This window comes from Fukomys damarensis, unplaced genomic scaffold (genome assembly GCF_012274545.1).
Source record: "Fukomys damarensis isolate Sample0158 unplaced genomic scaffold, DMR_v1.0_HiC HiC_scaffold_33, whole genome shotgun sequence".
Lineage (NCBI taxonomy): Eukaryota > Metazoa > Chordata > Mammalia > Rodentia > Bathyergidae > Fukomys > Fukomys damarensis.
In genome coordinates, this window is record NW_022900945.1 from 34,672,793 (window position 1) to 34,697,161 (window position 24,369).

General features: G+C 34.1%; 1 protein-coding gene and 1 long non-coding RNA gene across 2 annotated transcripts in view; one reads left to right on the forward strand and one right to left on the reverse strand.

Moving 5' to 3' along the window:
• Positions 1 to 19,223, forward strand: part of LOC117284014 — a 46,849-nt gene extending 27,626 nt beyond the window's left edge. Inside the window, exon 3 of the long non-coding RNA XR_004515090.1 lies at positions 18,711 to 19,223. This is a non-coding gene — a long non-coding RNA (uncharacterized LOC117284014). The remainder of the gene's footprint in view (positions 1 to 18,710) is intronic.
• Positions 1 to 24,369, reverse strand: part of Olfm3 (olfactomedin 3) — a 191,601-nt gene that overhangs the window by 67,230 nt on the left and 100,002 nt on the right. The gene's annotated exons all lie outside the window — the stretch shown is intronic.

Here is a 24,369-nt window from a genome sequence, read left to right on the forward strand (position 1 = left end):
GTGGCATAATCAACAAACTGCTTTTACGAAGAATTTCTGTATTTCTAAAGTGGCTAAATAAATAAATATTAACTCAGAACTTTTGGAAGGTCAATCAAATAGCTCTAGCTTTATTGTTTGATCATACATGTTTTTGCCTTAGGATAGAAGTGGATTTAAGACTGACCAAAGGAAAATGTAATTTTTAGATTGAATGTCCAAGTTAATTATTGCCATAAGGAGAGTTTATTAAACTTTTAAAATATTTTATTTATTTTTTTGTAACCATTAGACTTCCTTAATTCTGAATGTTAAAATCTTTTGAAAACCTAATCATTATTTGCAGGGGTTTTTTAGACTGTAAAAATTATTGAGTCACAGAATTATGTTTAAATGGCCTTGTAATTGACAATGTTGTTAAGTGGGGTAGACACAAGATGTAGTAGGCAGAGTTACTGTGTCTTATACAGTTCTAGCAACATTTTACATATATTAGATGGAGGAACACTTTTGTCAATTAGAAAAAGAAAATACAAACTACCTAAAACAAAGTAAATGGTGAATGGACCCTTTCTTAAGCTGTTTTGAAAGGCAAACGAGAAAGTTGTTTATGAACAATTAAATAGCATGCAAAATAATTATTAAATAATTAGATAATGGTAATATTAATATAGTAACCAATAGTCCACGTCATGGTTATTTCTAATTTGTTGATAATTTTAAGAAGTCTAGAAGTGAGCCAGAACCTTGACAGTTTTAAATTTCTTGTTAAATTATAAGAAAGCATTAGACATACCATCATAACCAGATTCCTTTTCCTGTCCACTACTTGTTCATTCCTAAAGAACTTTTGGGCTCTGATTACAGACTCTTCAGCTCTATTTTTATCATCTGGATGTTGGGAGATTACAGTACAGAATGTGTATTTTGTTCTGATTAAAGATACTCAGATTTTGTAGACACTGTTGTTAAGTATACATCAGTTTTTCAAAGCATTATATTTCAAAAACAACACAATTACATAAAATAAAGAACATTGTCAGAAGCCACCTTTGTATACTTTAATGTTTATGAGAAAATGTTTTATAGTTATTTTGAAATATGAGAAAGAGGAGGGAATGATTAATAGCCAAAATTTATTCTGAGCATTTAGTGTTCAGGGCTGTTTTCAATATTTACTTTTTTTAAAATTAAATGCCAAGAGTAAAATTTTTATGTACAGTCTTGGAGAAACATTAATATATTTTAAGTATTTTAAAGCAAATTGGTTTATTACACAATATTTCTACATTCAGTTTTTAAAGATTTTATTCATAGAGCACATTTTTCATTAAAAGTTGCTGTAAGTTTAATATCATTGTAATAGTCTTAATATGGTACTTTTCAGATTCCCTGAGAGATTTCTGAACAAATTTTTTCTCTTTGATAATTCTGAAGTTGGCTTAGGTTATGTAAGACAGGTGGGCCTGCTTTTAAGAAACTCAGGAAATAGAAAGATTTCATGAATATCCAATTGTGGCATAGTAGGATTTAAGGGCTTTCCAAATCCATGTCGTAGAGAGGCTACAACTGGGAATTAAGACTCTCGAGTCAGTGTAACACCTTGGGACTCCAGAGGTCGGTGAATCTTTGGAAACATCCAAAGCCAACTTTACATGTTAGAAGTATTTATCAAAAAAATATAGATAATATTTTTAATTAAAGAGACGATCTAGAGTTTTTTTTTTTCAATTCACATTGCTCTCCATTTCTGAGCTCCATTTCTGACGAATTGGGCGATACGCAGAGATGATGCAGTTAACCTGAGCTAACAATCTTTTATGGTCCCTTCGATGTCTGAGGAAGCTGATATAAACTTCCATGTAGAGCTCACTAAGCACATAGATGTCTACATGTTTTGATAGCCCATTAAACTACCACACTCAAGGGAAGCTGCCTTTCAAAACCTGAGGCATTTGTATCCTACACCTATTAAGACAACACATAATGGTGCCACATAAGAGCACTAAATTTCTGCCTAGATCACCGTCTAGAGATCAGTGGGTATAGGTAGTAGTAGAGTTGGAAATAATGAAAGCAAAATTTCAGTATCAACCTGAGCTGTAACCAGAAGCCATTACCTGAGAGCTAGTGAGATCCTTAGTAACAATGTGTCCTCTGGGTCAAACTTTTGAACAATGACAGCCGAGTCTCAGGAAGCAAGCTCAGAACAGCAGTAGAAAATCTTACTATAGGTCTTCAGAAAACAAAGACAATCACAATTCCTGAAAATTGATTCAGAACTAGTCTTGGTATAAATTTGACTGTACGCTTCAGAATTAGCTATCCTTCAATTAGAACACAGCAGTTATGGAAACAGCTCTTAGGTGTATATTGTCATTTGCCCCTCAGAGAAACCGTATGAGCTGCAAAATACATGTGACAACTATATTTGTTGAAATATTGACCACTTATATTTGTGAAAGTTGAGAAATATCACCAAAGGAATTAAATGTTGAGTAAATATAATTTGAATGAATTGAGTTATCACCTCAGCCTCGAGATTCAAATGACTTTAAAGGAGAACCATGAAGTTTCCTCAGAGGATGCCCTTGTGTATTGCAGTGCCATTCTTTTATTAAAGGCTAATAAGAAGCCATTTTTTGTCTAAAACTTGGAAAGTATGGTTTAATGTTTATCTATTAATCATTATATTCTCCTTTTAACATCAGGCTTTTTGTGTTATTTTTGTATGTGTAACTGATGAATATAATTTGAATGGTGAACTTCCAAATTTATTCCTAGTTCTGGTTCTGATGACTCTCCATCTTACAGAAATGAAAAACTATTCTTTAATATAATATCTTCATTCAATTCAATATTTCAGGTATTTTCTATATTTTTAATTATTTTATGCCATGTTCTATGTCATTTTATCATCAATTTGTGAAGTATTTCATCAAAAAGTTTATGAAACTTTTTGGTCAGTTATTTTATATATTTTAGTTGGATTTAATGAGCTGTTCTGCCTTTTTATGCAATACAGGGTTTGGGTCCTTTTCTCCTATTATTTATTATGGCTTGAATAATTCACACAATACACAGGTTTATATGAAAGTAGGTCTGTATAAATTCTAGATTTAGCTATGGATTGACTGAATTCCACTTTGATAAATATAATTCTGAACAGGAAACAGACAAATATTTTCTGTTCTGTATTTGGAAAATTTTAATTTACAGAACAGTGAGACAAAGATTACTTGGTAAATGCATTTTTCTGAATCGCTTAAATATTACTAGCTAGAATCAGCAGTCACTTTCCCATGAATTTTGAGGAAGTCAAAAATATTGTAAAACCAAATTTCTCCTAAATTACATTTTTATTGTAAAAAAACAGAATGTAACAAAATAAAATAATCTCAAAAAATATATTTTTATCTCTTGAAATCTGAGATAAAAATAGCTGATATAATAAACATTTGAGCTTTACTATCAGAAATACTGGTTTTCTATATTTTGTCTTAATATTTTATGTCTAGAATTCTGATGAAATCATGTAACGTTTACTGTGTTTCTTCAATGATTACAAGTTTAGATATAAACCTCAGAAATTTTTTACTAGATAATGGTTTTACTAGTCCTTTGCAGCAAGCATGATATATGTTTATTAGATTTTAAAATATCATGGAGTGTAAGATGCACCATTAAGATAAATGGTATGTTGGAAGACCACTATCTCAAACATTAATACTTACTGTGTAGTGATGGAACTTTCAGAAATCTTATAACTAAAATTGTGTGCATGTTAAAAATCAATAAAAATAGCACTGTATTATTTCTGCATTTAATATTGGTGTATTTTTCTTTTAAAATTAGAGGTACTGTGCTAGTTTTTGGCAGTGATGCCCTTTCCATTTCAGAAATTGTGATATATATATATATATATATATATATATTATAGATTCTGATACATATGCATCAACAATTTATATGTATGTCTGAAAAATACCAAGAAAGTCTTTTTTAGTGTCTCCTTTCCTGTATACTCAAACCTGTCATTACAGCCTCCTAATGTGTGGCTGTCTATAGATGGTACTGATCACTCCTGGAAGCCGAAGAACTGCTTTTTCTTTTGAGACAACACCATTATAAACTTGGTCTTGAATGACACTGGTAATACGTTTGACATCTGCTTCCTTTTTGGGCAGATGACAGCAATCTAGAACCTCTAGACTGCTAGATGACACTAACCAAATATTTCCAGGAGTAAGTATCCTTTGAAAGTTTGATTGATATCAACGAAGTGTGGACTGCTGCCAAGATCATGGGGTCATAAAGAATAACTGGTGATTTTTTTGAAATCTAACCTGGTCTGTAGGGAAGAAGTCTGATTACCTTATCTATAGAGACACCAATGAAGATCATCACTCCATAGATCAGACTCTAGGTCGGCCACTATTCTGCGAAGCTGTAAATACAACTGCTGCCTGGTCCTAATGAGTTCACATATCAGAAAGATGAAATAAGTACTAAACAAAAGTCTTTAGGAAATTGTAAGTTTACTGAAGCGTCTCTGTGTAGAAAACATGGCATACCAATTGTTTAAGAGTTGGACAGGAACTAAAAATTCACCTATGAATTTCCCTGGTACCAGTAGACATTGCAGATAGACATTGAAACTAGCTACTCAGGACAGAGTAAGAAAGAAGAGGGATCAGAAAACCACAAAGGAAAAGAAATGCTTTTACCCATCACCCTATCCCTATTATTCCTCTCCTTTTATGTATCACACTGACCAACACTGTTGTCAGAATCACAGATTGTAGGTACAGACGGAATAGTGAATCTTCCATTATTATTTAACACTCATGTTAACTTTTTTTCATATCTATTTCCCTGTAAGCATCTACTCAGACTACTTTTGCACATGCTTCAAGACTTTTGGTAGTGCTTTCTTTACCAGGAGTCTGTTTGAGTGAAGATAAGTAAGAACTAAATCATTATCGATGAAGATAGAAACCAAGGTTGTTCCTAGCAGCCACATCTAGTTTGTGCAATAAATCTCAGGAGGTTTTCATTTTTCCAGTGGAACAGTAGATGAATGCAACCTATGTTGAAATTAAGGAAAAACAAATGTAAAAGTATAATCAGTGTTTCCACCTTCACCCCAGAAGAGCCTGGTTGGGATCAGACTTGAATGTTCATCTACTATATTTGCTGTTATAAAAAAAAAATCTATGTATACATTTCAGAATAATGAAAATTCTTTCATATTTCTATTGACATTTTAAGTAATGTAATTATAAAAACTAAGCTGTTTTTTTCCTTCTTCTTCTTCTTTGGTACTGGGGATCAAATTCAGGTTCTTGCGCTTGTGAGGCAGGTGGCAGAACCACTGAGCCAAATCCCCTGACCCTAAGCTAAGTTCTTCCTTATTCCACTGTGGTGTAAGCCTCCTGATTTCTAAGTCTTTTTTTTTTAGATCAACCAGCACTTTTTTTTCCAATTCTCAAGAATATATACTTTTAGAGTTAGAGTTTAAATTTTCAAAGTTAAAAATACAAACTTTTTCAAAGTGAAATATACTTCTAACATTAATATCTAAAATAAGATACACCAAAAGACCATTTTGCCTCCCAAAGACAGTAAAATACTTCTATCATTTATATTTTGTGTGCTGCTCTGTATTTTTCCTTTATTTATTTATGTATTTATAGGTATGGGGTATTAAACCAAGGGGAGATCCATCACTGAGTTATATCCATGGCCACTGAGGAGAAAAAAAACATTTTAATTTTGAGACAGATTTTGATTAAAATGGCTAGGCAGGGCTTGAACCTTCGGTCCTCCTATTTCAACCTCCTAAAGTGCTGATATTACAGGAGCACCCCACTGCCATCGTATTGGGCTTGTTTTCCTCATCTTTAGACCCACAATCTCCAGGAATATTACAAATGAAAAGAAAACCTAGATATACTTGTCAACACTCATTTGCAACACCATCAGTGATCTAGAAGAACCTGTAGCTTCTTTGACTTTTTAGATCTTCTGTATCTTAGACTTGTTATGGTTTAAGTGCACATTGTTTCCTGGAGACTCATGTATTTTAATGTGGCAGTGCTCAGTGGATCAATCCATTGATGAGTTTGTACTTGAGTGGGCTCTGAGGAGTTGAGGCCCCATGGAGGGAGTCACTGGAGACTCGCTTTTGAAGGGTGAATCTTTTCTTTGGCTCCTTGCCTTGCTCTGTGTTTCCTAACTGCCCTAATGAGAGCAGCTTTCCTCTGCTGGGCTCTCCATGATGCTTCTGCCTTGGAGTAGGCTGATCTAGGACTAAAACCTCTGAAACCTATGTCAAAATAAACCTTTTCTTCTTTGTGTATGTAAGGTATTTTGTCCCAACAACAGAAAGGTGACTAACACCTTGCTCATCTTTGCACTTTCTGGAACCCAAAATCTCTCTCAGGTTCTTGTTTCTCTTGGTTGCTTTAAGATTTTCCTTTTTAGTATTTATTATTTTTCAAGCTTCTCCATGTGTATATCAATGGTGTTCTGTATGTTCTCTGTTTCTTGGGAAATTCGAACAACCATAGCAATTCCCTTTGATACATATATAGTCATCACAGACAAAAAGATATCATCTAATTACCCAGTTGACTTCTTATAAGAGGTAATAAAATACTTCCTTTGAATCTGTGATCACTGAAATGAAACTGAATTTTGAATGCAAGATTAGAGAATACATAATGACAGTGGGGAGGTATTTTATTTTTCCCTCCTGATTGCATACAAATATTGGAAGGGATTTTTTTTTCTATCTGATATTTACAATGTATCAGAGTGGTGAGGGAGGAGAAAAGATAAAAAGAATACGAAAGAACTATAAAAGAAAAACAGAAAGACTTAAAACTATAACCTTTAGCTTGAATTTTGTGCAATGACAAACAAAAGTCTTAGAAAAAGAAGAAACTGGTTGATAGCTAGGAAGGGGGGTGAAAATTATTCTGAAGAGAGAGAAATATGTTAAAGGGCATAGACATTTGGCTTGAGAGATGAGGGACTGGTTCTTGCAACTTTTTCAGTGGAGACATTAGATAGGAATATGGAGACCTTTGTGGAGGACCCCAAGGTACCCTGTGACTACACCACAGAAAGAATCCCAGAAGACTTCATTGTTCCATGTGTTTACTCAATAGACTCAATATACAGAAAATGAAAGCACACAACAAAAGTCTATTTAACATTTGTTTTCAATTGTAATGAAAATAGAAAAAAAACCCTGAATTACAGCACTCAGTGAAGAAATTACTTGTTCATAGCTTAAACTATTGTTACAATGTAATTCAAGAAATAATTTCAGAAGATGAAATTTTTGTACTAATGAAAAGGAATAATGGTTAAACAAATTCAGCACAAGAGAAATGATTAATGGTCTCAAAATAAATTCATCTTAAAATGGTAAATATTTCCACTTTCTAGTTGATTTCATCAGTCTTTCAAACTCCGTGTAATATGGCATAATTTAGCCTAAACAGATACTTAGATAATCTAGGAATCTGACTTAATAGATCAGCTCTGCTGCAATACACCATTGATAATACATTGATTTTTGGGACTGAGGATTTAGCTTAGTGGTGCCACTGCCTTGCAAGTGCAAGGACCTGAGTTGGATCCTGGTTACCAAGAAAATAAAAAAAAGAAATACATTAATTTTCAGAGTAATTTAGCAAACTTATCTTCACAATTATACACAATTATACTGGTTGAACTGATATTAGCACCTGGCAGATACATCTTGGTTGGAGAGAGGAATGCTTCTACTCATCCCCAAGTATTAGGGAAGATTAATTTAGATATTTAAAATTTGCAATATTTAACCCATCCCATGAATTATTAATTTAGCATTTAAAATTTATAGAAGTTTTGCAGTTGGGTTGGGCACAGCAATTTAAATCTTTTGCAGTAATTTAAAGAGTAAATTTAACAGCCAGGCATGGTGGCACACGTCTGTACTTCCAGCACTCAGGAGGAGGCTGAGCCAGTAGGATTGCTGTGAGTTCGAGACCAGCCTGGGCTGCATTGTGAGTTCCAGGTCAGTCTCAACTACATAGTGAGACCCTGTCTCAAAAAAAAAGAAAGTAAATTTAAGATGGTTATTAGATCTGGAGGATATCGTAATATACTTAATTAAGAAGTCCATGTAAAGAGGAGAGATTCTGTATGAATAACATGATTAGTATTACTAGATGAATACTAAAATGAAAACAATAAAAATAAGATGCAATCATCAGAGCAAAAGAACACAATATTCATGGACCACTGATCATCGTTGTTTATAACAAGCCAAGTTGATATTTTAATATGTACTTTGTCAGTTTCTTACATAGGATTCCCTTTTAAATGGATTAGACTTTGTTTTTTTATGTAGGTTTATGAGGTCACTCAATGATTGCCTACTGTGATAAATAAAGACTAGTACGGTATTTATAACATTAGATCATCTATAGTAGTGCCAATTTCACTTTTCTAAAATTAAGGATAGTGTTTAGTTATTAAAGAAAATAGATAATAATGATCACATTTCTGATGAGTATGTGCAACCTACATTTAATATTTATTGCTTGTGTTTAAAATTTTCAGATTTGATGTAGACTTAAATTTATATGAAAATCATGAAATGTAGTTACATTTAGCTATGTATTAGAATCATGAAATTCTTATTTTTAAAAGACGTAAATGTTGGATGTGGACAAATAGGTATGGTTTGAACTAGTACTTCTCTCTTTGTTTCAAACTTGTCTTTGCATGCACTATAGTAACACTTTTAATTTTTTATAAAGTCATTTTAATAAAGTGAAGCTTTTGGTTCAGTGTTAGTTCACACTTCCTATTTACTACATCTGTTCTGGACCAGAAGGAGACTCTGCTCTGAATGAGACTCCTTGAATTTTGATAATAGTGATTGTATAATTTACTTTTCCTACCTAAACTATGCCAAGCCATGACACTGGACCTGGCCTGGGTTCCACACCAGGATGCCTAGAGCAGCTCGGAATGTGATCACGGGTTTGTTCTCCCCACAAATCCCTCTGTGTACCAGGATGCTGGAAACAGGGGACTGTAGCAGGGAAAACTGGTCACATTCACGGTTCTATTCAAAGACTTCATCTAGAAGCCCACAAACATCAACTACAGAATGGCAGACTTTAAAATCAAAGTTGTGTGTTTACCAATCATCCTTCATAATTTCCTAATTGCTATCTTTCTCTTTCACTCTACCCCCTTTTTAAAAACAGAATCTGGCTATGGAGCCCAGACTGGTCTCAAATTTATGACTTTCCTGCCTAAGCCTCCCAATTTAATTTCTTTTTGGGTGTCAGGGGGACTGTGAATTGAAATCAGGGTTTTCACACTGAGCTGTATCCTCACATTTTATTTTGAGAAAACCTGTCACCAATTTGCCCAGAGTGGCCCTAGAGTTTTGATACTCTTCTCTTGGCCTTCTGAGAGCTGGGATTAGAACTGTGTCTCATCATTTATTTTCTAACACAAAACTTTGTAGAAAAGAATGAGCACTCTTTATTCTGGATTTAGATAAATTCTCCTCTTCTCTTTCCTTTTACTCATTTTAATGTCTAAACCCATTGAAAGAAACTAAACATGTTTGCCTACTCATACTTTAAAAATGATGAAAAATTTATATTGTGAGGTGCATCATCATCCTTCGTATTATTTTTCTTTTTAGTAACACATGTTTGCCCTGTGTAATGATCACATTCATCATCAGGAATATGCACCTGTACATATCACATCTTAATTCTTCTGGCCCATTCTTCTCCTTTCCCTTCAACCCTTCTTCCCTTCCCCATTTTCAAATGCTGTTCCCATGATTTCCTTCCATTCTCTCTTTAAAAAAAAAAAACCCTTTCCCGATCTTTCCCTTTCTCCTCCCCATCCCTGTTCCTCTTCCCACTTTGATAAGTTTTCTTCTATTCTTCTCCCCTCTCCTTCTTCCCAATATCTATCCTCTGTTTGACTCCTTATTTACACTTTAAGATTTTCCTCCCAGAGAAACAATATTATATTAAAACTTGTCTGATTTGTTTTATTTAAAATTATGGTCTCAATATGTATCCATGTACCTAGATATGTCTCAAATTTATCCTTATTTATGGCAGAGTAATACTCCATTGAATGTAAATACCATATTTTCTTGATCTGTTCATTTGTTGATGGTCATTTGGGCTGTTTCCAAGTTTTAGCTATTACAAATTGTGCTGCTAGTAACATGGGAATGCATGTATCACTGTGGTATGATGCTTTTAGATCCCTCAAGGAAATATCTAGAAGGAAAATAGCCAGCTCAAATGGAACCTCTAGCTTTAGTTTTTAGAGAAATCTCCATACTGATTTTGAAAGTGGTTATACCAGTTTATATTCCCATTAACGATGAAGAAGGGTTCCTTTATCCTCATAGCCTTACCAGACTTTGTTATTGGTCAATTTCTTGATGATAGCCATTTTTTCTGGGGTGAGATGCAATGTTAGTGTTGTTTTAATTTACATTTTGACTGACACCCAAACTTTTTAATACAGATGAGATAGTTTGAGCGTGAGCATAGCCTGAGCAAAGAAACCACTGGTGAGGGAAGAATTCTACAAAAGAAAAAAAAATCTGTTCATAAGAAAATATATGTCTGACCTATTAACATATAATTATGTAACAAATGTAAAGTTAATTCTATTTATAACTTGCACACATTTCTCTCAGTATTTTGGGTTAAAGGTAAAGGAAGTCAAGATTTGGATTTTTCCTACTACATTGACCACACAGTAGATTTTACATTTATTTTTATTAATTAATTAATTCATTCATTTTTTGATGAATCTCAGTCCCTAAATCTTAGATCTCTGCTGTAGGCGAAAGTATCCTTGAAGGACTATGTGATCCAAGTCTTGGTTTCTAAAGAAGTCATCAACTGGTTGAGCATGGCCAACAATATTCTCTTCACCTTGACATTAAATAATTTTAAATTTGGTTTTCAGAGCAGGTTGGAGATATACCATAGAGAGCTAGAACTATAAACTAAACAGAAGGGGGATGACTAATTCCAGTTGTTAGTTATATTTTAAAATATAGTCACTTTTGAGATATGTACGATAAGTACTGAAATCCATAAAATGCTAAGTGTATAAAGTATTTAATGTATTACATATTAGTGTTAATATTTAGTCCATAAAATTTAAACCCTCAGAATCATTTTTCAGGTAGATTTGCTTTTATTCATCTTATGCTATGAAAACACTATGAGAATTATACTTTCTCAGACTGTGACATTTAATATTTTCAATTTTAAAGAGAAATATAAGTTACAATATAATGAATGTCTATTTTAGTATTTGCCCTCAGTCATATGTAAATTTTCTTCTTAATATTCATTGTAAATATGTTTCACATTCCAGTAAATGAAGCAATAACAAAAAGCATAACTTTTTCAACAACCTGAACTACTTGTTTCACAACCTTGTAATCTGAAGGGTCTTTAACACAGATTGTGTATATTAAAAGGACAGCTCCTCCTTTTCAGTTTTCCATCAGCATATTTGGAAATGTTTTCTCTAAATGTTGGAGAAAATATTAAATATGGTGTACAAATGCCTGAGAGATTTCTTAGGTTCAGAAGAGCACTTAGGATATTGAAGACAGAACCAAGATATTGAGCTCTTTGTCTGTCACAGGAGAGTAAGTTTACAACCGAGAGAGGGAAGTGAAGTGCTCTGCTTAACTTCAACCAAGGACAGAGTGATTAAGTCAGATGAACGGGTTCATATTTTTAAATCTTTATTTTAAATGCTATTCAGAGTTACTATACCTTGCACATGTTGTATAACCTTTATTTCTTTTTGCTTGTTTGTTTGCTTTTTTGTTTGTTTGTTTTAAGACAGGGTCTCATTATGTAGTTGAGACTGACCTGGAACTCACTATGTAGCCCAGGCTGGTCTCGAAATCACAGGGATCCTCCTGCCTCAGCCTCCTGAGTGCTGGGATTACAGGCATGCACCAACCACACCCAGCTTGTATAACCTTTATTTCTGAACTCAGTTAGTGACATTTAATTCTTTTCAGTATTACTAGAGCCCTCGACTAAATCCTTGCTTGTTTATTTGTTGGAAATCTATTATCTTATTTTTAGTAGATTCTACTAGAACGCTGAAACTCTAATGTAGTTGCTGGAAGTAAATTCCCATTAAATTATTACATTATTCTTTTGTTGAGATTTTTCTTGTTATGTAGTTCAGACCAGTGTTGAACTCACTGTGTAGATCAGGCTGACCTAGCACTCCTGGCGATCCTCCTGCATCAACCTCCCAAATGCTGGAATTACAAGTGTGCACCACCAAGCCTGGCTCATCAAATTATTCTTTATTTGATCTAGGATTTTGAACCCAGACTGAGGTGCTATTCTACATTGGTAAATATTAAGGAATTTTTTCTTTTGTTTTTATTAAAATAGATTTAAATCCATGTTCCACTTCACATTTTCCAATTAATCTCATACATTAACAGGATTGTCTAACAGATTTTCCCCTAGTCTACTGGAAGTTTAATTGTCTTCTGTTGGGTCCCGTTCTGACGTGTGACATGTCAAGACACCTTCTGAAGAATGCTATTTTGACAATTTCTCAGTTCTTGTTAGGGGTTTTGCTATTATTAATCTAACAAATTAATTAAGTTAATCATAAACAGTTTTGGACACTTAAAGGGAAGAGGAAAAAATATGTTAGGTCTCTTTAAATTTCATAATTCTTTATAAATGTAACATTATAAAGTTCTATATTTGTAGATATATGTATACACGTCTTAAAATTTTTACAAAATAGATATTGCTACTAACCCAAGAGAGCAATTATAATATACTCATTACAAAATGTTCTAAAACTTAATAAATGTTCTTTCTAAAACTCAATAAATAGGGCTGGGGATTTAGCTCAGGGGTTCTGCCACCTGCCTTGCAAGCGCATGGACCTGAATTCGATTCCCAGTATCAAAAAAAAAAAAAAAACCCTCAATAATAAACAAAATTTCAATGATTTGTATTTATATATTTGAAGAGTAAATTATGTTAAATGTTCACATATTACTGAGCAATAGAACATTGAATTATAATGCAAAGAAAATTCTACTGCCTAATTTTAGTTCATGAGTGCCAAATTATAGTGACCTCTATTAACTCTTTCAATAAGTTTCTAAATAGCTCTCAAGTGAACATGAATATTTAAACCAATTCATAGTCCATGAAACTGTAGTGAGTACTTTTTAAAATCAGTGTTCATTCACAGTAATAGTTCACATTGTTAGTGAACAATACAGAAGCAGACACGGCACTGAAGTTTACATATAAAAATTATTGGACAGCTACATTTTATCAGCTTTTAGAAATGTGAAGAACACTGTACTATGTAAAAAGTTGAAATTAATTTATAGTCAATTTTTCCTGGAATCTAGGATAGGTTAACACAATCTAAGCAATTTATCTGGTACAAGGAAGAAAACATATCTACAGTCAATATAATTTTAATGTAAGGATTAGAAATACAGTTTGTAAGATCATGAAAAGATAGAAATGTTTCTGACACAACTTTCTGGATATTTTATAAATAATGTAACAATCAATATATTTCAATTTAGCATTGATTTTTGGCACCACAAACTATTGTATGTCTGAAAATAAAATTTGCTTTTCCTTCTAAACATTTAATTATTAGTTAATTTTTAATAAGAAAAGTTAGTAAAGAAATCAATCACACTTACCTAGTATTTATGCACATTGACAGCATCTTTAGCTTATTGACAAAAATTGTTTTAGAGAAGTTATTTCATTTTGAAAGGTTAGACCAATGATTTTCAAATATCTAATACTTTCGTGCAAGTGTGTTATAGAAGACTTCACGTGGAATATCTGATTTTCTTCTCTGGCAGTACTCGGAATATTGGGCAACAATGCATTATTTCCTCGATACGATTTTCACCTGGAAAGGTCAATATTTACTTTCGACTAAGATTTTTCCCCTTATGTTTCTAGTTTAGAAATGAAGGAACTTATACCAACATAAGACTGTTTTTAACTGTGTAACTATGTAACTTGTTTTCCATTTAAGCTAGGATGTAAGGAAAAATCACACAGAAGTTAAAAAAAATAGTTGCTTGGTCTTTTCAAACTGCATTACAATTTCAAAATGATCTAGGGTGGGGGATTTAGCTCAGTGGTTCCTACCTCACAAGTGCAAGGTCATGAGTTTAATCCCTGGTACAAAAAAAAAAAAAAAAAAATCTGTTTGGAAAAACTTGATGGATAAAGACTTTTTAAATTGGGAAAATTACTGGCAATTTTGAGTGGGTTGGCATTTCTGTGTGTTGACAAACATAAATCTTATTTATCTCTTAAAGATTTAAAAACCATAAAGAAAAAAAAACATTTAAAATGAATAATTTAAAAATATGTGATGGGTTCAACCTCAATAGTCTTACCTAAGTCATATATTAATATGCCACGTTTTTAAAAAATGGAGTTAATATGACCCATGTCAAATGCACTCTAGAAGGAAGGAAAAATTGAAAATTCAGTCTTATTTGCAGAGTTTTCAAAAAGAATCATAATTATATATATTGCTTATCATTGGCCAAATAGTATCTCAGTTGCTTTAAAATATTGCTGAATTTTATTTTGGAAAACTTTCTGAGGTAAATGTTACAACCCATCTCCTTTGGATAGGCAATTTAGTAAGGATAAGCAAGGGCATAGCAGCAGTAGATGGTAAATCCAGAATTTGATTGTTGAGTGATTCCAAACATATGTAGTAATAGCAGTTTTATTTGTGCAGAGATTAGAAGTTTTTCAATTTCAGCAGGTGATTAAACTTAAATCTAAACAGTGTTCAGACAGGACTTTTCTATGTTAAGGTGATCATTCTGAGTAATTTGGGGCACTTTATATTTTCAAGTCTGTTAGAAATCTGTTGATGTAAACAAATGTATAACTACATTTTAGGGATGTTGTGGGTTCCTTTCCAGAGCACTACAGATATTGTGAGTCTCATGAATGTACTTTTCTGGTTCTCAGTGCATGTAAGACTTGTTTATGTCATGTGTATTATGTGTGCTGTTGGATATATATGAACAACTGTTATATACTTTTTGATTTTGAGAAAGGGTCTCACTGTGTAGTTCATGTTGGTCTTAAACTTACTTTGTAGCCCCGGCTGGCCTAGAATTTGCAGTGATCTCCTCCCTCAGCCTCCTAAGTGCTGGGGTTACAGGCATGCACAACCATGTCCAGCATGTACTTAAATTTAAATACTTTATGTCTAAAAAAGCCAATGATGATGTGAACTCTGAGTGGTCATAATCTTTTTGATGTGGGGGTCATGACTTAATGTCGATGGTTGCATGTGGTCAGGTGGTGGTGACTGAAGGTGATGTGGTTATGGAATGTCTCATAAATAATGACAGCAGCATTTGTAACACTGATTAAATGTTTATTTCATATAGTATTTTCAGTAAAACATGATGCTGTATGATAGACTTTTATCCATATTAGTTCTTTCAAATCTGGGATCAACCCTCTCAAATTTCATTAGTTTTCTCAGCCCGATTGATGTAATATTCTGAATCTTTTGTTGTAATTCCATCATGTTCCATGGTATCTTCACTGGGAGAAGATTACATCTCATGAAACTTCCTTTTTGGCTAATTAATGAGAAGCATCTCTGCAAGTTTCATCATGAGATTGCAGTATTTCAGTTACATCTGCAGAGTCCACTGTAACTCTCGCTCTCTTGCCGTTTCCACTATATCTGCAGCTATTTCTTCCACTAAAATTCTGAATGCCTCAAAATCCTCCATGAGGGTTGGGATGAACTTATTCCAAATTCCTGTGAATGTTGCTGTTTTCACCTCTTCCCGTGCATCAGGAAGTTCGTGACAAAGCGTAAAATGGTGAATTCCTTCCACACAATTTGCAATTAACTTTGCTCATATCTAACAGAGTTTTCACTTTTCCTCATAGAGCTTTACAAAATGTATTTCTTAGATTATAGGATTTAATGTAAAAGTAATTTCTGGATCCCTGGATTACAGAGTGGGTTTTGTGTTAGCAAACATGAAACCAACACTGTTCTCCTCACACATCTCCAGGAGACCTCTTGCTTATTGTGAAAAAGCAATGATATTTTGGAAGGAATCATTTTTTCTGAGCAGTAAGTCTCAACAATGGGCTTAAAATATCCAAGAAACCATGTTGTAAATAGATGTGCTATCATCCGAGATATGTTGAATCACTTATAGTACAGCAGTTCAGTAGAGCTACTGAGTTCTTAGGGCCCCAGAGTTTCTGAAACAGTAAGTGAGCATTGGCTTCAATTAAAATCACCAGCTGCACTAGCCCCTACTACCCTGTCCTTTTGAACGAGGAATTGTCTTTTGACCCAGCCATCCTTCTGCTGGGTATCTTTCCAATAGAATTAAAAGAACCATATGACAGTAGAGTATGCACACCCATGCTTATAGAAGCACAGTTTGTAATAGCTAAAACTTGGAAACAGCCCAATTGTCATCAGTTGGAGACTGGATAAAGAAAATGTGGTTTTTCTATGAAATGGAATACTACTTAGCCATAAAGAATGAGAAGCTAGAGTCATTCATAGGAAAATGGATGCATTTTGAGGCCATACACTTAAGTGAAATAAACAAGACACACATGTGTAAATACCAAATCATTTCTCTGGTGTGAAAAGCTAAAAGTGTCAATAAAATCCAAATTGTATAACCGATAATGGAAACTAGGAAGAAAGGGGCTAAAGGTGTAGAGGAAGTGGGAAGGGTAGGGGAAGGAAATAAGGGACAAGAAAAATGTGAGAAAATGAAAAAAATGGAAACAAAGTCTTAGTAAACAGAGAAGGGTGGGGAGTGAAGGGTGAGCAGGGGTAAGGGGGAAAAGTGAGAAGCAAGACCTGTCATGCAAAGGTACAAGATCCCAAGGATGAATGTAACGGTACTGTATACTAAAAAGTACCAGTAAACTCAATAAGATAAAAAAATAAAAATAAAAAAAATAAACTAGGCATTGTCTTCATCTCTTTAGCCATGAAAGTTCCAAGTGGCGTCTTCTTCCCATGGAAGGATAGTTTACCTCCATTGACAATCTGTTTCTCAGTGTGACCATCATCATTAGTCACTTTAGCTATATCTTCTGGAAAGCACGCTGCAACTTCCACGTGAAGACTTGCGCTTGACCTTGACTCCTGTGTTACCAAGACAGTATCTGACGTTAAACCTTATAAACAATCTCAGATGTCAACCGGGTGAAGAGCGAAATTTTGACAGAAGTAAGAAGAAATGGAAAATGGAGAGGCATAAAGATTTTTAATATTTTCTTATTTAATGAAAATGTTAAAGATAAGTCAAAATGAAGAGGTGCAATGTATAATTTTAATTTTAATTTACGATTTTCGTTTGTTTATTTGTGCCAGGGGTCAAACTTTCCTTGAGCTTACGAAGCAGGTGACAGAACCACTGAGCTAAATCCCCTGCCCCTAATTGATGATTTTGGAGTGAGGTCAGAGTTAAAGTTCCTGATTTGGGAATCAATAGACAAGAATCAAAACCTTTACAATGAATATCAATTAGTGGAGAGCAGAGACAGCTAAAAAGCAGAACAGATACGTGATGAGAGAGATCATTGCTGAAAGGTTGAAGGAGGAGGCGCAGCCAGTACTAGACAGGGCCAAACAGTGCTTCGGAGGAAGAGAGACAAGTGATGAGGGAATTATGACCAAATGGAGAGGCAGTGCAAGAGGACCTCATCTGTGACTGTGAGGTCATTGGTGGTTTGGAGAGCATAATTTCAACACAATATTGGAGACTATTTTAAACATGATATTCAATAGGCCTGTTTAATAGAAACTGAGTCCTGACTGTAAAGGTTCAGTCTGAGAGTAAGGGATTCTGAGAAAATAGAAGCAACAAGATCTGATCTTTTTCCATGAGGTTGGCAGTGAGGCAAGAAGACAGATGGTATGGAAGCCTGAAATAGTATCATCACATGGAGGAAATGGAGAAATTGAACACGTTTGTCACCAAAAAGGGAAGGAACTATGTTACAGAGAGGGATGCATTGAAAATAGAATGACACTAAGAGGGACTAGGAAACTTGGAATAAGGAGATCCAAAAGTATAGATTAACAGAGAAATGTTTGCAAGAAACAAAGTATCAGTTATCCATTAAACAAAAAGGAAAAATACTTAAATTGTTAAAGAAAAAACAATGGGTTTATTCTCATTGCAGAAATCAATGAAGAAGTAATAGCTACTATTTGTGTAGGAGTTAATGTTTGCCAGAAACTGTGCTGAATGCCTTGCATGTACTGATTTATTTAATCTTGCAAATAGCTCTGTGGTGTGTGCATAGCAAAAATTTCCATTTTAAGTGTAGAAAACCTGATCTTTAGAGAATGTATCTTGCTGAAGGCTTTCAGTGAGTGGTAGGTAGTTTTATGAATCAAACATGACTGTACCTCTGAAGCCCATACTCTTGACCACTGTGCAAGATGGGTGGGTGGAAATATGACTGCGATGGAGACATTCATCACTGTATGGAGGATGCAAGGGATTTCCTAGCCGCACTGGTGATGCCCTTGACAACTTCACTTTGTAATGGTTATATGTGGTATCTTCCTGTGATTTCTTCCAGCAGAATTTGAGAACGCAGTCGACAACTCAGGAATTAAAACAAGTATTGCAGAAGAACAGAGGAGAATTCTAAGGTGAGTATTGACATCTGCTTAAAATGACTGACACTGGGGTCTCATCTGGAGTGGAAGAAAAGCGATCTGACAGAGACTGGCTAACTGGAAGGCTAACAGAAAGGCTTCAGCATTCCCAGAACGACAAAGACGAAAGCTTGAAAGAATGAAAAACTGTGCTAAGGGAGGAGTTTTATTCCTTCAAAAATACTTTATGCCAAATAGGCAGTACTGTGCTGAAGCATGCATATGCAAAGGTTAATCAGACATGATTTAGACTGGGAGAAAAAGTATCATCAGACGGAAGTAGATTGGAAATAAAGTCACTGCAGTCATGGAACTAGGGAACACAAGGCCAAAGATACAAAGGAATTTTAGGCACCATGTAATATTCACTCTGAAACTGTAAGGCAGAAAGCATTGCTTTTATAAAGAATTTATGTTATCTTTTTTTGATGTTGTTGTTATTTTGAGACAGGGTCTCACTATGTAGTTGAGATTGACCTGGAGCTCACTATGTAGTGCAGGCTGGTCTTGAACTCACAGTGATCCTCCTGCCTCAGCCTCCTGAGTGCTGGGATCACAGGCATGCACCACCACACCTGGCAAATTTGTGTTATCTTTAGGAAGGTTGTTTTGTTATTTTATGCCATGTTTATTATTAGTGATGCTTAATAACTGCTTTGTTATAACTTCTGTTAAAATCTCTAACTTTATGTATGGTCTATAATGGAAAAATAAATTGGGAAACTACTAAGTGGGTTTTATATGTTTCAATGTACATCCTCTTAAGGAGATTATATGTGAAAAAAAGTCTTTAAAACAAAACATAATATTTCTCAAAAGATAAAAGTTTTGTTCACTATGATAGGTAGGCATTACAGTCTTTCTAGTTATTTTGAAATGCAATAGGAATTATGATGAAAACAAAGAAAGATCTGCTAATAAAGAAAAGTTGCATTGTATTTATTAGTATGATACTGAACAAGTGTACATTTTAGTCTGTTTTTCTGGATTTATATTTCTTTATATACAGAGACTCTAGCAAATGTGGTAAGATACTTCCTTATTTCAACAAAACCATTTTTTTTCAAACAGCCCCCCATATACGACAGCTATAATTTACTAGAAAATGTGGGCAATTGTAGACTATTTTTTTTCCTGTTGACTCAGTCATCATTATTATAGCTCACCACGTTACAGTTCTTTATATTGTATAACCCAACATCACACACTTTCATGAAGAAACTATTTAAGATCATCAAAAAATAAATGGAAGAAGTTAAAAGGAAATGTTCTCGAGTGATTGAAGATGGGAGAAGATACTGCTGGGGTAAATTGGAATGGAACTTCAAAACTAATCATGTCAGGCATGTGGGGAAAAAAAACCCTTAACTTTATTTTAGGAACCAGTCAGAAGTTATTTGTAACATTTAGCGGGGTGGAGAAGAGAGGGAAGTTACATTTTTCATTTCTGAAGATGCAGCTGCTGTCTGGGAGTCCTAGCCTGACATGTGGTCCGTAATTCTATAGATAGAGTGGATGAGAATGAGTTTTGTCAGATTTTGACTTCTAAGTAACTTGGAATATATTGCTTATCTTTTAATATATGGTAGAAAGCAAAATCTGTTTTAACGCTTGAGTAAATAGTTGACAAATATGTGAGAACTGTGATACAGCAAAGTGCAAATAGAATTACATGAAGTCAGTGGCCAGCCATACAGTTCAATTATGACAAATGACTGCTTTCCAAAAGAGTTTCCTTTTTGGAAGGCGAAAATTAATGACACAAAAATATCAAGGCACACAACTTCTCTGCCATGACTGAAATTTATGGAAAGCGTCTATCCAGAAAAAATGTAAGAGTGCAGAGATTAATTTTCCTACCACATTTACTTCTATTTTCCACAATTACAAGAGCCAGCGAACGTGTCAAATGACTCCTTTTTGGAGAATCTTAAAAACAAACAAAGTGTGCAGCTTTTAGACAAAATAAAAGGTAGAAAATGTGAATAATGGAAAAAGGAATTTGACAAAAATTATTGCTCTAGAGTAACACAGAGGGAACCTTTCTAAATCTTTCCAATAGAAGGTTTGGTACTGAGCTTGTTGGAAAGAAGTCATATTACGGATATGCACTCACCAGAATACATATTTCTCAAATCTTCAGGTTACTGTTTTGCACTAGTAAACTTTTGATAATGTCCCCTTGTTCCTGTGAACTTTCTTGCCATATGCTTCCTTTCATTCTGAAAATTCTAGTGGAAACATGGACCATTAACGTCTCCCCAAGTTTTGAAACAGTGAGTGTAATCTGAAGACATAGAAGTATTTATTGGATTGCAATTGACTCAATTTAACTTCCTGGAACATCAAAATCTCATTAAAAGCAGCCATTGAATAAAAATATCACTTAAGACACATTCAGTGATGGATTCAGGCCAAACGTAATTTTATTCTCTACATCCAGTTGGGTATGGGAAATTGTTAGCTCATGCCTGTGTTACATTGCCAAAAGATTTGTTTTACTTTAGATTTATTTACTTTTTTGAAGGAAGCTTAAAATTTGCTCTGCAAGGGTTCTGCTGAAGATTTGAGAAGTTACAAAGCGAATTTCTCAGTGGGGAGTAATTGCCAAGCTATTGGGCGGGGGGTTCCAGGGAGTAAATACAGCCTGAGAAAAGGATATGACTATATCCCAAGGACAAAGAGCAGTAAAACTTGTGAGCACTGGCTTCCAGGATTATGATTGTGTATGAATACTGGAAATCACAGCAGTGGGCAGTGTTTTCAAGGCAGAATTACTGGCAGCAACAAGGATCTATGAAAACACTCAACAACTGGGCCAAATTTAATTCAGAACAAGAACTAATATGCCTCTACTTTGAAGCAGAGGATCACAGTTCTCAGAGTTGCAAACATTAACTGTGCAAGGGTTTCTTTCCTTTTATCATCTGATTAAATCACTAGCAGCCAATGAGAATCAGGGAAAACTCATTCCCTTACATCTCTCATCGAAGTAGAGCAGTACTGAATTTAGAACTGTGCTTCTTTGAGGAGGCAGTGGAGAAATAACTCTCTTTACCCCTAAATTGGAGGTGAATCATCTCCCTTGGTAAGCTAACTCTATAGAAACTAACATAAATGTTAGAGTCACATTTCTTTTTAAATTTCTGTTTTAAATATACTTATAAAATGCATGTGATTCTATCATTACTAAATTATTTTTAAGTTTTATTAGTGTAAGATTGCAATGCATAACAAATACATACATCCTCATGGTTTGGTATTTCTGTATATACGTTTCACATCTTGCTAAATTACTGAATTGAAATAAATATATATCTAAAAATGACATGGACCTCCATTTAATTAAAAGCCTAACAATTGTGAAAAATTCATGTATCTGAATACAAATGTAGTGTCTCACTACTTCCAATTGTGCATTGCCTACTGTTTTCATGTTTTTTCCTCATATGTTTTACACTACCAAGAAGATCACCTTAGAGGTAATTTATTTTATGCCCTTATTATACACATAGGAAAACTGAGGCTTGACCTGATGATATCATGATTAGAAAAATGATAAATGGAAAACTAGGACTATGATTAGAATCTTTTGATTCTAATCTGATAATCTCTTTACAATTATAAATAAACCCTACTTTATTATAAAGCTGAACAGCGAGACCATGCAAGAACCTCAGAGCTTTCACAATCCCCAAAGGTAGAGCAAAAATGACTCATACTAAGCGGTAATTTATAAATAGAGATTATATAGTCATCTTTTTACAGGGAAAGATAAGCTTTTCACAGGAAAAATGCCAGTCTATTTTAGTAATTTGGAACTCTAATGGCTAGTCACATTCACCTGACTTTTAATGATTTCTGTCAACCTCAGTGACCAGATTTGAATATAACTTACAGTCATGCTCTCTATAATGACGTTTTGGTCAACAGCAGACTACATATATATATCACATAAGATTGCAGCAGGTCTCAAAAATTGTTATTTCTTCTTGGTATCAGAACTGTCATAGTGTTACAATGCAACATAAGTCATGTGTTTGTTGTGATGCTATTAGTCATATGATACTACAGCACATATAATTATGTATGGTATCACAGTATGTGATTACAATAACAACCTATATTTTATATATAGCAAAATAAATGAATAAATATATATGTGTACGTTTTAGAAATATGTCATACAGCCTGAGCGCATAGTAGGCTACGTGATATAAAAGCAACATCAAAATTCTGTGATGTTGGAACAATGAAAAAGTTGTCCCAAAAGGCACTTTACAGCTCATATTCCAATCCTTAAATAACATGTAACCTTATATAATTCTTATATAATAGCTGAGGTAACATATAACCTTATACTGTATTTCATATTCATCAAGTTAATGTGTGATGAATAGAGTATGTATGCACATATACACAAATACACATGCATGTGGTTTTCAAGGTAAACTAGAGCATGTTTTGAGTAGGATTTTCATCCATTAGTTTTACATTCATACATTATATTTTACATATTTCTAGCCCTTACTTTTGAAAGAAAAATGTCCAGTCTTCTCTTTATGTGACAAGTTAAAAAGGATTAAAATTAAGCTAAAATAATTGTATCTGTCTGCCTTGTGATCTTAGGCTGGATTTTCATTATAATAGTAATTAAAGCTTTTAGCCTGTAGTTCATTTTGGCTGTGAGATCCAAAGAAAATTAGATCATGATTGAGATATTTCAGCAATCAACTAAATGTGGTAAAAGGAGAAATTTCAAGGAGATTTTAAGGTTTTTAAAAATTTCTTCAGAGAACAAATTAAAAATAAACTCATTTATAAACAATCAACTGCCAAGTATTAGCAATATTTATACATATCTTAAAAGCAACATCATTTCTATGACAAAACCATCCTAGGAACAGGTGGTTTGAAATGCAGACAATGGCATGCTGGCTTCAAATATCTGCCTTATTCCTGATGACTTTATTTGATCTTATCTTGCAGACTATAGCGGTAAATTATTCAAGTCATTCTGACTTTGATTGTTATTTTTATCATTTTAGTTGATAGAATTGTACAAGTGATTTAGGCTCCCAGACAGGACTATCAAAGTGTGTATGTGTGTGTGAGTGTGCATGTTAATGTTCATTCCACATTCATTCATTTCAAAAGTGTTTTGCTTTAAATCACATATCAACGGCATTACTGCAATACTAAAGCATTTTTGGACACTGTCTGTCATAAGGCTAACTTCTAATGAAAAGAGGCAAAGCTCCTGATCAATCTGGAAAATTTTGCAGTTACCAATTTTGAGTTCAGAAGGTTCTTTTGCAAAAGAAAACAACTACTGTGGAGTCCTTAGAAAGTTCTCTTTTTGGCCTCTCTGAGCCACCTGGCTCCGGGAGTGCCGTCTGGCTAGACTAATAAAGGTCTCTTTTACCATCTAGCCTGGTGTGTTCCTTCCTGGGTTTCTCGGTTCTCTGTCGTGTTCCCGGAGCCTCGCTGGGTGTTAGGGCCCAGCATCGTGGAGGCCTTTCGGCTGTTCACGCTCCGTGGAGTGGAAGTGAGACTTTAGGTCTTACATATTGGAGGCCCCAG